Raw genomic sequence first — 14131 nt, forward strand, 5'->3', positions numbered from 1 at the left:
TCAAGTGATAATCCGGCAGATTTATTCATTAAATCTTTGCCAACTTCAACTTTTGAGAAGATGGTATACAAGATTGGAATGCGGAGACTCAAATATTTGAAATAAGGTTTTTATCAGGGGGAGTAAAATACGGGAGGGGGTAAAATATGTGCTATACTCTTTTTCCCTTACTAAGGTTTTTTCTCACAGGATTTTCCTTAAAAGGTTTTTAATGAGACAACTAATTATGCGTATTACTAAATATGTGTACCCTTTTTCCTTCACAAAAATATTTTCCCACGGAGTTTTTCCTAGTAAGATTTTAATGAGGTACATTATCTTTAATGAACATCCAAAGGGGAGTGTTATAAATAAATTATATTATGGATGTTCATTTAGTACTCTATTGTAAATAAGCTTCCTGAATAAGCTTATCTATATGAGATTCTGCCGTAAATATGTTTATCTATTTAGTGCTCTATTGGAAATAAGCCTCCTGAAAAAGTTTATCCTTTCGGTACCCCGTTATGGATAAACATCACCCCCGGTAGAAGATTATCTATATCTGGTACAATGAACTTATCCTTTCGGTACCCCGTTATAGATAAACTTCACCCCCGTTAGAAGATTATCTATATGTGGTACAATGAGATTATCCTATTGGTACTCCGTTATGGATAAATATTACCTATGGTAGAAGATTATATATATCTGGTACAGTAACAACTTACACAACAGCTTCCTTTCTTCTATAAATAGAGGAGATTTCAGTTCATTATGTACATAAATTTGAAGTTTGAATAATATATCAGTTTCTCTCTATATTTGTCTTTACTTTACAATATTTATTTTATAACAATATTATTGATTATTTAAAAACATTTAAGTGGCATTTGTTGAGCAAGTGCTTTTAGACCAGGGAATATCTTCAGCTTACCGCAACTATTTAAGTCCATTTAATTGTGCCAAATTAGCAAGTTAATGGAGTTTTAATTTGATAGATGCTGTCACGACCCAATTTCCCCTCTGTGTGACGTTGTGACGGCACCTAGTCTCTACAACTAGGTAAGTCTAATATTTTGCGGAATAATGAAATAAAAATATAAATTTAACCAACTATTCAAAAATACACAACAAATCCCAAAACCCAAAATATCGTGAATCACAAACTACAGAAGGAAAAATCTAGTGTCTATATACGTCAGAGTCTAACAAGGAAAAATACATAAGAGAATGGACATGAGAAAGAGTAGAAGGGGACTCCGAGATCTGCGGACGGGGCAGATATACCTTGAAGTCTCCAAAACTATCCCGGGTCACTGATAGTGCGGCTGATAAGGTGCACCTGGATCTGCACACACAAAAAAATATGTGTAGAGAGTAGCATGAGTACACCACAATCGGTACCCATTAAGTGCCAAGCCTAACCTCGCTCGAGTAGTGATGAGGACAGGTCAGGGCCCTACTAGTAAATATATAATAAAACAATATAGAGTGTAATACCGCAATAAAATAAAGGTTGAAATTTAAAAATAATACAATCATAGAAGGTAACAGCTCAGTACACAGAAATACAATAGGGGATCTCCCAAGATACCGTCTCGTAGTCCCAAACGTAAATGTGCAGGGGGGTCTCCCGGAATACCGTTCCGTAGTCCCAAAGTAAATGTGCAGGGGGGTCTCCCGGAATACCGTTCCGTAGTCCCAAGGTAAATATGCAAGACAGGGGATCTCCCGAAATACCGTTCTATAGTCCCAAAGTAAATATGCAGTACAGGGGGATCTCCCGAAATACCGTTCCGTAGTCCCAAAGTAAATATACAGTACAAGGGGATCTCCCGGAATACCGTTCCGTAGTGCCAAAGTAAATATGCAGTGCGAATGATAGAAATACAACTACATCACGAAATTCTTACAATTTAGACTAAGTACCAGTCAGGGAAGAAGCAGGAAATTCACTAAGCATGATGCACATAATTCACAAAAATAATTAAGACACGTAGACATGTTGTATTAGACTAAACATGATAGCTACACATATTGGAATAACTCAATTAAGAATGAAAATAGATTAGTACTCATTAAAATGGTATAACTCAAAATAACAGGAAAACATGTTGTTGCTCGGTAAGAAAAATCAGGTTTTACCACAACTAGCCCGTGTACGTACTCATTACCTCACGTACACGGCGCTCACATAGCACAATAGTTCCAAATCTTAAGGGGATTTCCCCCTACAAAGTTAGGCAAGCCGATTATCTTGAACCAAGCTCAATCAATCGGTCACAATGCCTTTCCCACGAATATCCGGCTCCGAATGGCCCAAATCTAGCCAAAAGCAATTACATATCATAAATACAACAATAATAGACTTATCTAATTAACGAAATCAATATTTTAACGAAAATTCTGAAATTAACTCAAAATCGCTCATGGGGCCCACGTCTCGGAACCCGACAAAAGTTACAGAATATGAACGCCCATCCAACCACGAGTCCAACCATACAAAGTTCACCAAAATCCGACATCAACTCGAACCTCAAATCTTCAATTAAAATCTATGAAGATTTCTACCATTTTCAACCCAATCTTTACCTATTTGAACTTAACAATCTTTCCACAACCTTATTGGTATGTATACATAATACTCTTACACCCAAGAATCATACTATTAATCACTCATCCTTACTCCAAACTTGAAATTGAAGAATTGAGGAAAGCAATTCTTACCTCTTTGAAGCCCTAACAAGATCCTTGTGAAATCTTCAAACCTTGAACAAGAAATTGATGGATAAATGACTAAGTTTTCACTTTCTCTGTCTAAAATGCTCTCACCTCTCTCTAAAATATCAGATGAAACCCTTCAAAATGACCCCCAATAGTGTTTTATAAGAATGGGGTCGGGTTTATATAACCAAAAAAATGAAGCTCCGGAACAGGTTCTGCGGTCGCATATGCGACCACATAATGGTTATGCGGACCGCATATTGGTCGCATAATCGGTGTCCAATACTGGCAAATATTTGTATGTGTATGCGGTCACTATGCGGCCCGCGTACCTGTTCTGCGGTCGCATAGTCGATCGTAGATTTCATCCAAACTGGCCCTCTTCTGCCTCACTTTTGCGGCCATTATGCGGCCCGCAGAGTGATTATGCGGTCGCATAATGGATCGCAGAAACACGTTTTTCCGCCAAAGAATTTTCTTTACTTCCCGGTGCATTGTTCAACCCAAAATGTCCGAGGTACTAATTGATCTACCTCGACACCACAAAACCTTAATTTTTCCTTAGCAAAAATTCTCCGAGTCACTACACATACGTCAACATCTGGTCAACATTTTCAACTAAATTTTGAAACCTTGGACTTAGGTGTTCCAAATCATTCAAAAGCCTTACCGGACCCGAACCTATTATCCCCGGCAAGTCACATAATAAATGTAAAGCATAAATTGAGCAGTAAATGGGAAAACGAGGTTATAATACTCAAAACGACCGGCTAGGTCGTTACATTCTCCCCCTCTTAAACAAACGTTCGTTCTCGAACGAGTTTAGAATAATACTTGGAGTCCCAAATAAGTGTGGGTATTTACTCCGCATCTCCTGCTCAATCTCCCAAGTAGCTTCTCCGACTGGCTGACCTCTCCACTGCACCTTCACTGATGCTATGTTTTTGGACCTAAGCTTTCGAACCTGTCGGTCTAAAATATCCACCGGCTCCACATCATAAGTCAAATTACCGTCCAACTGCACTGTACTGAAATCCAGAATATGAGACGGATCTCTGACATACTTTCAGAGCATGGATACATGGAACACTGGATGAACACCTGATATACTAGGTGGCAAAGCAAGTTCGTAAACCACCTCTTCAATTTTCTTAAGTATCTCAAAAGGCCCAATATACCAAGGGCTCAACTTGCCCTTCCTCCTGAACCTCATAACGCCCTTCATAGGCGAAAATCGGAGCAAGACTCGCTCTTCAATCATGAATGCCACATCGCGAATCTTCCGATCCGCATAACTCTTTTGTCTGGACTGAGCTGTGCGAAGTCTATCCTGAATCATTTTCACCCTTTCCAAGGCATTTTGAACCAAGTCTGTACCTAATAATCTGACCTCGTTGGGCTCGAACCAACCCACTGGGGACCGACACCGCCTACCGTACAGAGCCTCAGATGGTGCCATCCGAATACTGGACTGATAACTGTTGTTGTAAGCAAACTCTGCAAGTGGCAAGAACTGGTCCCAAGAACCCCCAAAATCTATCACACACACACGGAGCATATCCTCTAATATCTGAATAGTGCGCTCGGACTGTCCGTCCGTCCGAGGGTGAAATATTGTGCTCAACTCAACCCTAGTACCTAACTCATTATGTACAGCTCTCCAAAACCGTGATGTAAACTGCATACCCCGGTCAGTGATAATAGATACTGGTATGCCATGAAGCCTGACAATCTCACGGATGTAGATTCGAGCTAGCTGCTCGGAAAAATAGGTAGTCATCACAGGAATGAAATGAGCCGACTTGGTCAGCCTATCCACAATCACCCAAATTGCATCAAACCTCCGCTGAGTCCGTGGAAGCCCAACAACGAAATCCATAGTGATCCGCTCCCATTTCCACTCCGAAATCTCTAACTTCTGAAGCAATCCACCTGGTCACTCATGCTCATATTTTACCTGCTGACAATTTAGACATCGAGCCACATACTCTACTATGTTCTTCTTCATTATCCTCCACCAGTAATGTTGTTTCAAGTCCTGATACATCTTTGCGGCACCCGGATGAATAGAGTACCGTGAACTATGAGCCTCATGGAGAATCAACTCACGCAAACCATCTACATTGGACACACAGAGCCTGCCCTGCATCCTCAATGCACCATCATCTCTAATAGTAACCTCCTTAGCATTACCATGTTGGACCGTGTCCTTAAGGACAAGCAGATGGGGGTCATCATACTGACGCTCCCTGATACGATCATAAAGAGAAAACCGAGAGATCACACAAGCCAATACTCGACTCGGCTCAGAAATATCCAATCTCACAAACTGGCTGGTAAGGCCTGAACATCCAACGCCAATGGCCTCTCTGCTGCTGGTAGATATGCTAAACTCCCCAAACTCTCTGCCCGGCGACTCAAAGCATCGGCTACCACATTGGCCTTCCCAGGGTGGTATAAAATAGTGATATCATAATCCTTAAGTATCTCCAACCACCTCCGCTGACGTACGTTAAAATCTTTCTGCTTAAACAGATGCTGCAAACTCTGATGATCAATGTAAATCTCACAAGGAACACCATACAAATAATGTCACCATATCTTCAAGGCATGTATAATAGCTGCTAACTCAAGGTCGTGGACAAGATAGTTTTTTTCGTGCACCTTCAATCGTCTGGATGCATAGGCAATCACCCTACCATCCTGCACCAACACCGCGCCGAGACCAATCCGCGATGTATCATAATATACAGTATAAGACCCCGAACCTGCAAGTAATACCAATACTGGAGCTGTAGTCAAAGCTGTCTTGAGCTTCTGAAAGCTCTCCTCACATTCCTCTGTCCACCTGAACGGAGTACCCTTCTGGGTTAGCCTGGTCATAGGTGCTGCAATAGATGAGAATTCCTCTACAAAGCGACGATAATACCCTACCAAACCAAGAGAACTCTGGATCTCTGTAGCTGAGGACGGCCTGGGCCAACTTTGCACTACTTCAATCTTCTTCGGATCCACCTGGATCCCCTCACTCGATACTATATGACCCAAGAATGCCATTGAGTCTAGCCAAAACTCACACTTTGAAAATTTTGCATATAACTTCTTTTCTCTCAAGGTTTGAAGTGCAGTCCTCATGTACTGCTCATGATCCTCCCGACTCCGGGAGTATACCAGAATGTCGTCAATAAACACAATGACAAATCAGTCAAGATAAGGCTGGAACACACTATGCATCAAGTGCATAAAAGCTGCTAGGGCATTGGTTAACCCAAAAGACATAACAAGAAACTCATAGTGACCATATCTAGTCCTCAAAGCAGTCTTCGGGATATCCGGCTCCTGAATCTTCAACTGATGATAACCTGAACGTAAGTCAATCTTAGAAAATACTCTGGCACCCTGTAACTAATCAAATAAGTCATCAATACGAGGCAATGTATACTTGTTCTTCACTGTGACTTTGTTCAACTGGCGGTAATCAATACACATCCGCATAGAACCATCCTTCTTCTTCACAAATAAGACAGGAGCACCCCAAGGTGACACACTGGGCCGAATAAAACCCTTATCAAGCAACTCATGTAACTGCTCCTTCAACTCCTTTAATTCAGGATGAGCCATATGATATGGAGGAATAGAGATGGGTTGAGTGCCCGGTAACAAATCAATGCCAAAATTAATATATCTGTCGGGCGGCATGCCTAGAAGATCAGCTAGAAACACATCTGGAAAGTCCCTCATTACTGGAACTGAATCAACTGTAGGGGTATCAATATTGACATCTCTCACGTAAGCTAGATACGCGTCACAAACCTTCTCAACCATTTGTTGAGCTTTAAGAAAAGAAATAACTCTGCTGGGAGTATACTCTAAGGTACCTCTCAACTATAATCGCGGTAAACCTGGCATAGCCAGCGTCACAGTTTTTGCGTGACAATCAAGAATAGCATAATGGGGCGACAACCAGTCCATGCCCAAAATAATATCAAAGTCCACCATGCTGAGCAATAATAAATCGGCTCTGGTCTCAAAACCACTAAGAGTAATCAAACACGACTAATACACGCAGTCCACAACAAGAGAATCTCCTACATGAGTAGATACATAAATAGGGAAACTCAAAGAATCCCGAGATACGCCCAAATACGAGGAAAAATAAGAGGACACATAAGAATATGTAGAGCCTGGGTCAAATAATATCGACGCATCTCTATGACAAACCGAAACAATACCTGTAATGACAGAATTAGAAGCAAACTGCCTCTGTACGAGCAGAAAGTGCATAATATCTAGCTTGGCTTCCACCTCTAGGGCGACCTCTACCTCCCTGACCTCCACCTCGAGCTGGTTGAGCATGTAGGGTGGCAGCTGGTGATGTAATCATAGTCTGAGGACCCAGTGGAGCACGCTGTGGCTGAAAAGTCTGTGGAGGTGCACCCCTCCTAATCCTGGGGCAATCCGAGTATCGCCACACTCAAAACAAGCTCTGGGAGGGCGTGGCTGCTGTGACTGGCTCGGGCCAGGTCTGCTGGACTAGTCTCTAGGAATACCCCATGCAGGAGGCACACTAGATACAGGCGGTGCATAATAAGGCTCATGGGGTCTAGAAGGAGATGGAACACCGTTGGCGGCTGGAAGAGCTGAATGAACGGGGCGGCTCACATAACCCCTACCATGGCGAGCTGCTGGGGCACGAGCTCCCGAATAATAACCCGCCTCTCGAGACCTCTTTGCCTCCCTCTCTTCTCTATCCCGGGAAAACATGCCCTCGAATCTCCTGGCAATACCCACAACATGCTGATAAGAAATATCCATCTCCAATTCCCTGGCCATACTACTCTGGATGCTGGGATGGACACCCTCAATAAACCGTCGGACCCTCTCTCGAACTATGAAAACTAAGGCCGGTGCATGTCGGGCCAAATCACTGAAACGAACTGCATACTCTAACACAGTCATAGCACCCTGTCACAGCTGCTCAAACTCCACGCGCCATGAGTCCCTGAGGCTCTGAGGGACATATTCTCTCAAAAACATGTCCGAGAACTGAGTCCATATAAGTGAAGCTGCCTCAGGCGGACTACTCAACGCATAAGCACGTCACCACTGATAGGCTGCTCCTCTAAGCTGGAATGTGGTAAAAGAAACCCCGCTCGTCTCCGCTACACCCATAGTACAGAGAATACGATGACACTCCTCCAGAAAACCCTGAGCATCATCTGTAGCCAATCCGCTGAAAGTAGGTGGGTGGTACTTCTTGTACCTCTCAAGTCTAAGCTGCTCCGCCTCAGAAGCTGTTGCCCTAACCTCGGGCTGAGCTGGAGCTACCAGCTGCATTGGTACAATCTCTGGAACCTGGTCGACCTGAACCCCTACTCTGGAATACCGGCGACGGGAGTCTGTACTCCTCTCTCGGCCTAAGATGTGGCAGGAGCAAGTGGAATCAATCCAGCCTGAGCTAAAGTGCTGAACATGCTCAGAATCTGGGCTAGAGTCTCCTGGAGGGCTGGTGCAGGAACAAATATCTCAGGTGTCTGCCCTCCAGCTTGAACTATTGGGGGACTCCTTTGTAGCAACTCGTGCGGGTGCTCTGGCTGCACCACGTGGATGTCCTCGGCCTATACCCCGGCCTCGGCCTATACCCCGGCCCCGACCTCTCGCGGCTCTAGCAGGGGGCGCGAGTGCCTGGTCATCAGATCCGCTTGTACGTGTCCTCACTATCTGTGAGAGAATAGAATACAAAAGTTTATAATCTTTTAAGTCAACAAATTTTTCGTATGACAAGGAATCAAAGTAGTGAAATTTTCCTAACAGTTTCATAGCCTCCCGAAGATAAGTATAGACGTCTCCGTACCGATCTGCGAGACTCTACTAAACCGGTTTGTGACTCACGACATCTATGAACCTAGCGCTCTGATACCAACTTGTCACGAACCAATTTCCCCTCTATGTGACGTCGTGATGACACCTAGTCTCTACAACTAGGTAAGCCTAATATTTTGCAGAATAATGAAATAAAAATAAAAATTTAACCAACTATTCAAAAATACACAACAAATCCCAAAACCCAAAATATCGTGAATCACAAACTACAGAAGGAAAAATCTAGTGTCTATATACGTCAGAGTCTAACAAGGAAAAATACATAAGATAATGGACATGAGAAAGAGTAGAAGGGGACTCCGAGGTCTGCGGACGGGGCAGATATACCTTGAAGTCTCCAAAACTGTCCCGGGTCACTGATAGTGCGGCTGATAAGGTGCACCTGGATCTGCACACACAAAAAAACATGTGTAGAGAGTAGCATGAGTACACCACAATCGGTACCCAGTAAGTACCAAGCCTAACCTCGCTCGAGTAGTGACGAGGTCAGGTCAGGGCCCTACTGGTAAATATATAATAAAATAATATAGAGTGTAATACCACAATAAAATAAAGGTTGAAATTTAAAAATAATACAATCATAGAAGGTAACAGCTCAGTACACAGAAATACAACAGGGGATCTCCCGAGATACCATCTCGTAATCCCAAACGTAAATGTGCAAGGGGATCTCCTGGAATACCGTTCCGTAGTCCCAATGTAAATGTATAGGGGGATCTCCCGAAATACCGTTCCGTAGTCCCAAGGTAAATATGCAAGACAGGAGGATCTCCCGGAATACCGTTCCGTAGTCCCAAAGTAAATATGCAGTACAAGGGGATCTCCCGGAATACCATTCCATAGTCCCAAAGTAAATATGCAGCGCGGATGATAGAAATACAACTACATCACGAAATTCTTACAATTTAGACTAAGTACCAGTCAGGGAAGAAACAGAAAATTCACTAAGCATGATGCACATAATTCACATAAACAATTAAGACACGTAGACATATTGTATTAGACTAAACATGATAGCTACACATATTGGAATAACTCAATTAAGAATGAAAATAGATTAGTACTCATTAAAATGGTATAACTCAAAATAACAGGAAAAAATATTGCTGCTCGGTAAAAAAAATTAGGTTTTACCACAACTAGCCCGTGTACGTACTCATCACCTCACGTACTTGGCACTCACATAGCACAATAATTCCAAATCTTAAGGGGATTCCCCCCCTCCCCCCCCCCTCTTCCCCCCAAAGTTAGGCAAGCTACTTACCTCGAACCAAGCTCAATCAATCGGTCACAATGCCTTTCCCACGAATATCTAACTCTGAATGACCCAAATCTAGCCTAAAGCAATTACATATCACAAATACACAATAATAGACTCATCTAATTAACGAAATCAACATTTTAACAAAAATTCTAAAATTAACTCAAAATCGTCTGTAGGGCCCATGTCTCGGAACCCGACAAAAGTTACAGAATATGAACGCCCATCGAACCACGAGTCCAACCATATAAATTTTACCAAAATCCGACATCAACTCGAACCTCAAATCTTTAATTAAAATCTATGAAGATTTCTACCATTTTCAACCCAATCTTTACCCATTTGAACTTAACAATCTTTCCACAACCTTATTGGTATGTATACATAATACTCTTACACCCAGGAATCATACTATTAATCATCCATCCTTACTCCAAACCCGAAATTGAAGAATTGAGGAAAGAAATTCTTACCTCTTTGAAACCCTAGCAAGATCCTTGTGAAATCTTCCAACTTTGAACAAGACATTGATGGATAAATGACTAAGTTTTCACTTTCTCTCTCTAAAATGCTCTCACCTCTCTCTAAAATATCAGATGAAACCCTTCGAAATGACCCCCAATTGTGTTTTATAAAAATGGGGTCGGGTTTATAAAACCAGAAAAATGAAGCTCCGGAACAGGTTTTGCGGTCGCATATGCGACCGCATAATAGTTATGTGGACCGCATATCGGTCGCATAATCGGTGTCCAGTACTGACAAATATATGTCTGTGTATGCGGTCACTATGCGGCCCGCATACCTGTTCTGCGGTCGCATAGTGACCGCAAAACAGTTATGCGGTCGCATAGTCGACCGCATATTTCATCCAAACTGGCCCTCTTCTGCCTCACTTTTGCGGCCATTATGCGGCCCGCAGAGTGATTATGCGGTCGCATAATGGACCGCAGAAATACGTTTTTTCGCTAATTTTTTTTCTTACTTCCCGATGCATTGTTCAACCCAAAATGTCCGAGCCACGGCTCGCAAGCTCGCCGCGAGAAATTTCTACAACCTTTGTACTAATTGATCTACCTCGACACCACAAAACCTTAATTTTTCCTTAGCAAAAATTCTCCGGGTCACTACACATACGTCAACATCTGGTCAACATTTTCAATTAAATTTCGAAACTTTGGAACTAGGTGTTCCAAATCATTCAAAAATCTCACCGGACCCGAACCAATTACCCCCGGCAAGTCACATAATAAATGTAAAGCATAAATTGAGCAGTAAATGAGAAAATGGAGTTATAATACTCAAAACGACCAGCTGGATCGTTACAAATGCTTAACGGGTAAATTAGTCATAAAATATGAACCATATCTTATACGATCCCCATAAAATGAAGTTGACGAATAAAAAAGACAATCTTTCTTATTTAATGCTTTTGTATAACAAAATATTTAGACTAGAGAACGGAGATTATAATATATAGTAAATAAATATATTGTGAAATCCAATTCAATATTCGATACAACCCACTCAACATGTTTTGGATCAAAATATTTAACGGGAATCTTACCTAAATGTCCCAAATAAGTTTCAATTTACCAACCTCTAGTTATTAATCATAGATTTATTAAAATTAGTCAAACATATAAAAATTAAAAACCCAAATAAATAAGATTTTTTCTCTCCAAGAATCACAAGCAAAGATCTCCGTCCATATTTTTAAGCGTGATCATCAACATTAGATGCAAGACGGAAAGAAAATTTCATGAATGAGGTAGCAAACAAGGTGTGTGTGTCTATATATATATATATATATATATATATATATATATATATATATACACGTACAAGATTCCAAAAATCTAAGCAAAAATAACCTTTTTCAATAGGTATGGTTGAAAATTATTGAAAATATATAGATGAGTCAATATACATATTTTGAGAAAGATTGGAAGTGATTTGGACTAATTTGCTATCAAAATTTGTAGTTAAAATCGAGTTCAAAAAGTTCTTTTGCGACACATGTATCAAACATATATCACACACAACAACATGTGATACACATTTGATACATACGTGATACACAAATGATACACTTTGTTTTTTATGTTTAATCTTTTACTTCGAATTTTCAATTCAAACCATCTCAAAACTCCGCCAAATCATCCCAAAACTGAGATTCAAACTCTTTAAGATGTACCCAATTTATTCTAATAACGTCCACCAAAAAGAAAGCAAAAATTTGACATTTATGGCTACAAATAGCTAATTGACTAATATTGATAGCATTTGGTTAATATTAATATATTTAATTGATTGATCATTTTTTATAATAAACTACTTATAAATGGACCGGTAATTTCTATAATGATTTTATACGACGTGAATTTGGAATATGAAACCACTAAATTTGTCTACACGACGATTGAGGGGGTATAAGTTTCCAATAATCCTAATGTACCAATCTTAGTTCCTAGTCTTATCTAGTTATGAAAAGATATTTCCTTATACACCAATTCTAGTCCAATATAATGTTGTCCTACAAGAAAGAAAGAAAGAAAGAAAGCAAGAAAGAGAAGAAATTTGTTGGTTTTATATAGAAAGACAATTGTACACTAACTTAAAAAGTAAGGCAAGTCCTTGTGCCGTCAAAATTTCTTCAATATGGTCTTTGTGTGATTTATTCCAATATTGTCCCAAATTTAAGAAAATGAAATAAGTAACGTTCTGTTTATGCTCAGAATTAAGTAACGTTCTGTTTATGATGAATCAGTTATTTCATCTTAAGATGTCTTGTTTATGCCATCCACTCAATGCTTACTCCTATTTGTTTTTCTTCAAGGGGTATTCAACCCTTTCTTTAATCATTTTATTTATGTAATACAATCAAATCTCTCTATAACGATTTTATTGATTCTAATATTTTTTTGACTTTTATAATGAATAGTTGTTATACACTTAAAATAGCATTTGATGGTTATATATTATTCGGTTGTTATAGACAAAATTATCCAATAATCATTTTTTTTCCTTTTTTAATGTTACATATGAAAAATAAGAAAATTAATCAAATTTAAAATCTCAAAACATATGCATATTTTACTAATTAAAGATTTAAAAAAGCTAATACATTACTAATAAATCCATAACAAAGTGTACACAAGCCCAAAAATGCCCTTGTGGTATTCGAAATGGATCAATTATAACTTCCGTTTAAATTTGAATCCAAAAATGACCCTGCCATTATAAAATGGGTCTAATAATGCCCTTGTGTTATTCAAAATGGATCAATAATAACCCCCTTTCTTAAAAAAAAAAATTCAGTTTTTACAAAACAAATACTTTTAAAAAACTGAAAAGACTTAAAAATATATATTTTGCAAATTCCTTTCTTTTTCTATTTTTACAGAATATATATTTTTTGGTTTTTAAAAGTATTTTTTTATAAAAAATTCAGGGCATTATTGATCCATTTTGAATAATACAAGGGCATTATTAGACCCATTTTATAACGGCAGAGTCATTTTTGGATTCAAATTTAAACGGGGGGTTATAATTGATCCATTTCGAATACCACAAGGATATTTTTGGGCCTTTTTCCTTTAAACTTTAAGGCATACATTTTTTAAAGCAGCTTGAATATTAAATTCTTTAAAATTAATGAAATAATGTAATTGAAGCTTGTTTATAGCTTTCAGTCTCTTACTGGCGATGTAACACTTGAATTAGCGAAGATTTGTATCCATACTTTCAGCAAAAGGACATCCAAAAATATACAAGCATATTTTTTAATGGAACTGAATGAAATACTTATTATGGAAGTATGCACTAACATAATATTATTTATTATAAGTGGCGCATTAAATTTTCAAGATATTTGATCAAAATCTCTAGACTTATTATCGGTGATCTTAGAGATTTTACACGTGACTATTATACAGGATTAGTTTTACAAAGAGGGTATTGTTATAGGCAAAAAGCTATACTGAGCGCTTAGAATTAAAATGTTAGAGTTTATGCCATTTATTCAATGCTTACTCCTATTTGGTTTTCTTTAAGGTGTATTCATCCCTTCCTTTAATCACTTTATTTATTTATATAAATAATTGTAGTACGTGTGTTGATAATAATTGAAGTAAGATATAAAAGAACCCACGAGTGGCCCTTAAACAATGGCGGGCTTGACTCACTATTATATTTCTTACTCTGACCATAGATGTGTCCCTTTCTATAAACCAATCATACAAATTTTAAGTGTGTAATTAAATCACAATTTTTTAGATCCAC

The sequence above is a fragment of the Nicotiana tomentosiformis genome, chromosome 7 (assembly GCF_000390325.3).
Source record: "Nicotiana tomentosiformis chromosome 7, ASM39032v3, whole genome shotgun sequence".
Taxonomy (NCBI): domain Eukaryota; kingdom Viridiplantae; phylum Streptophyta; class Magnoliopsida; order Solanales; family Solanaceae; genus Nicotiana; species Nicotiana tomentosiformis.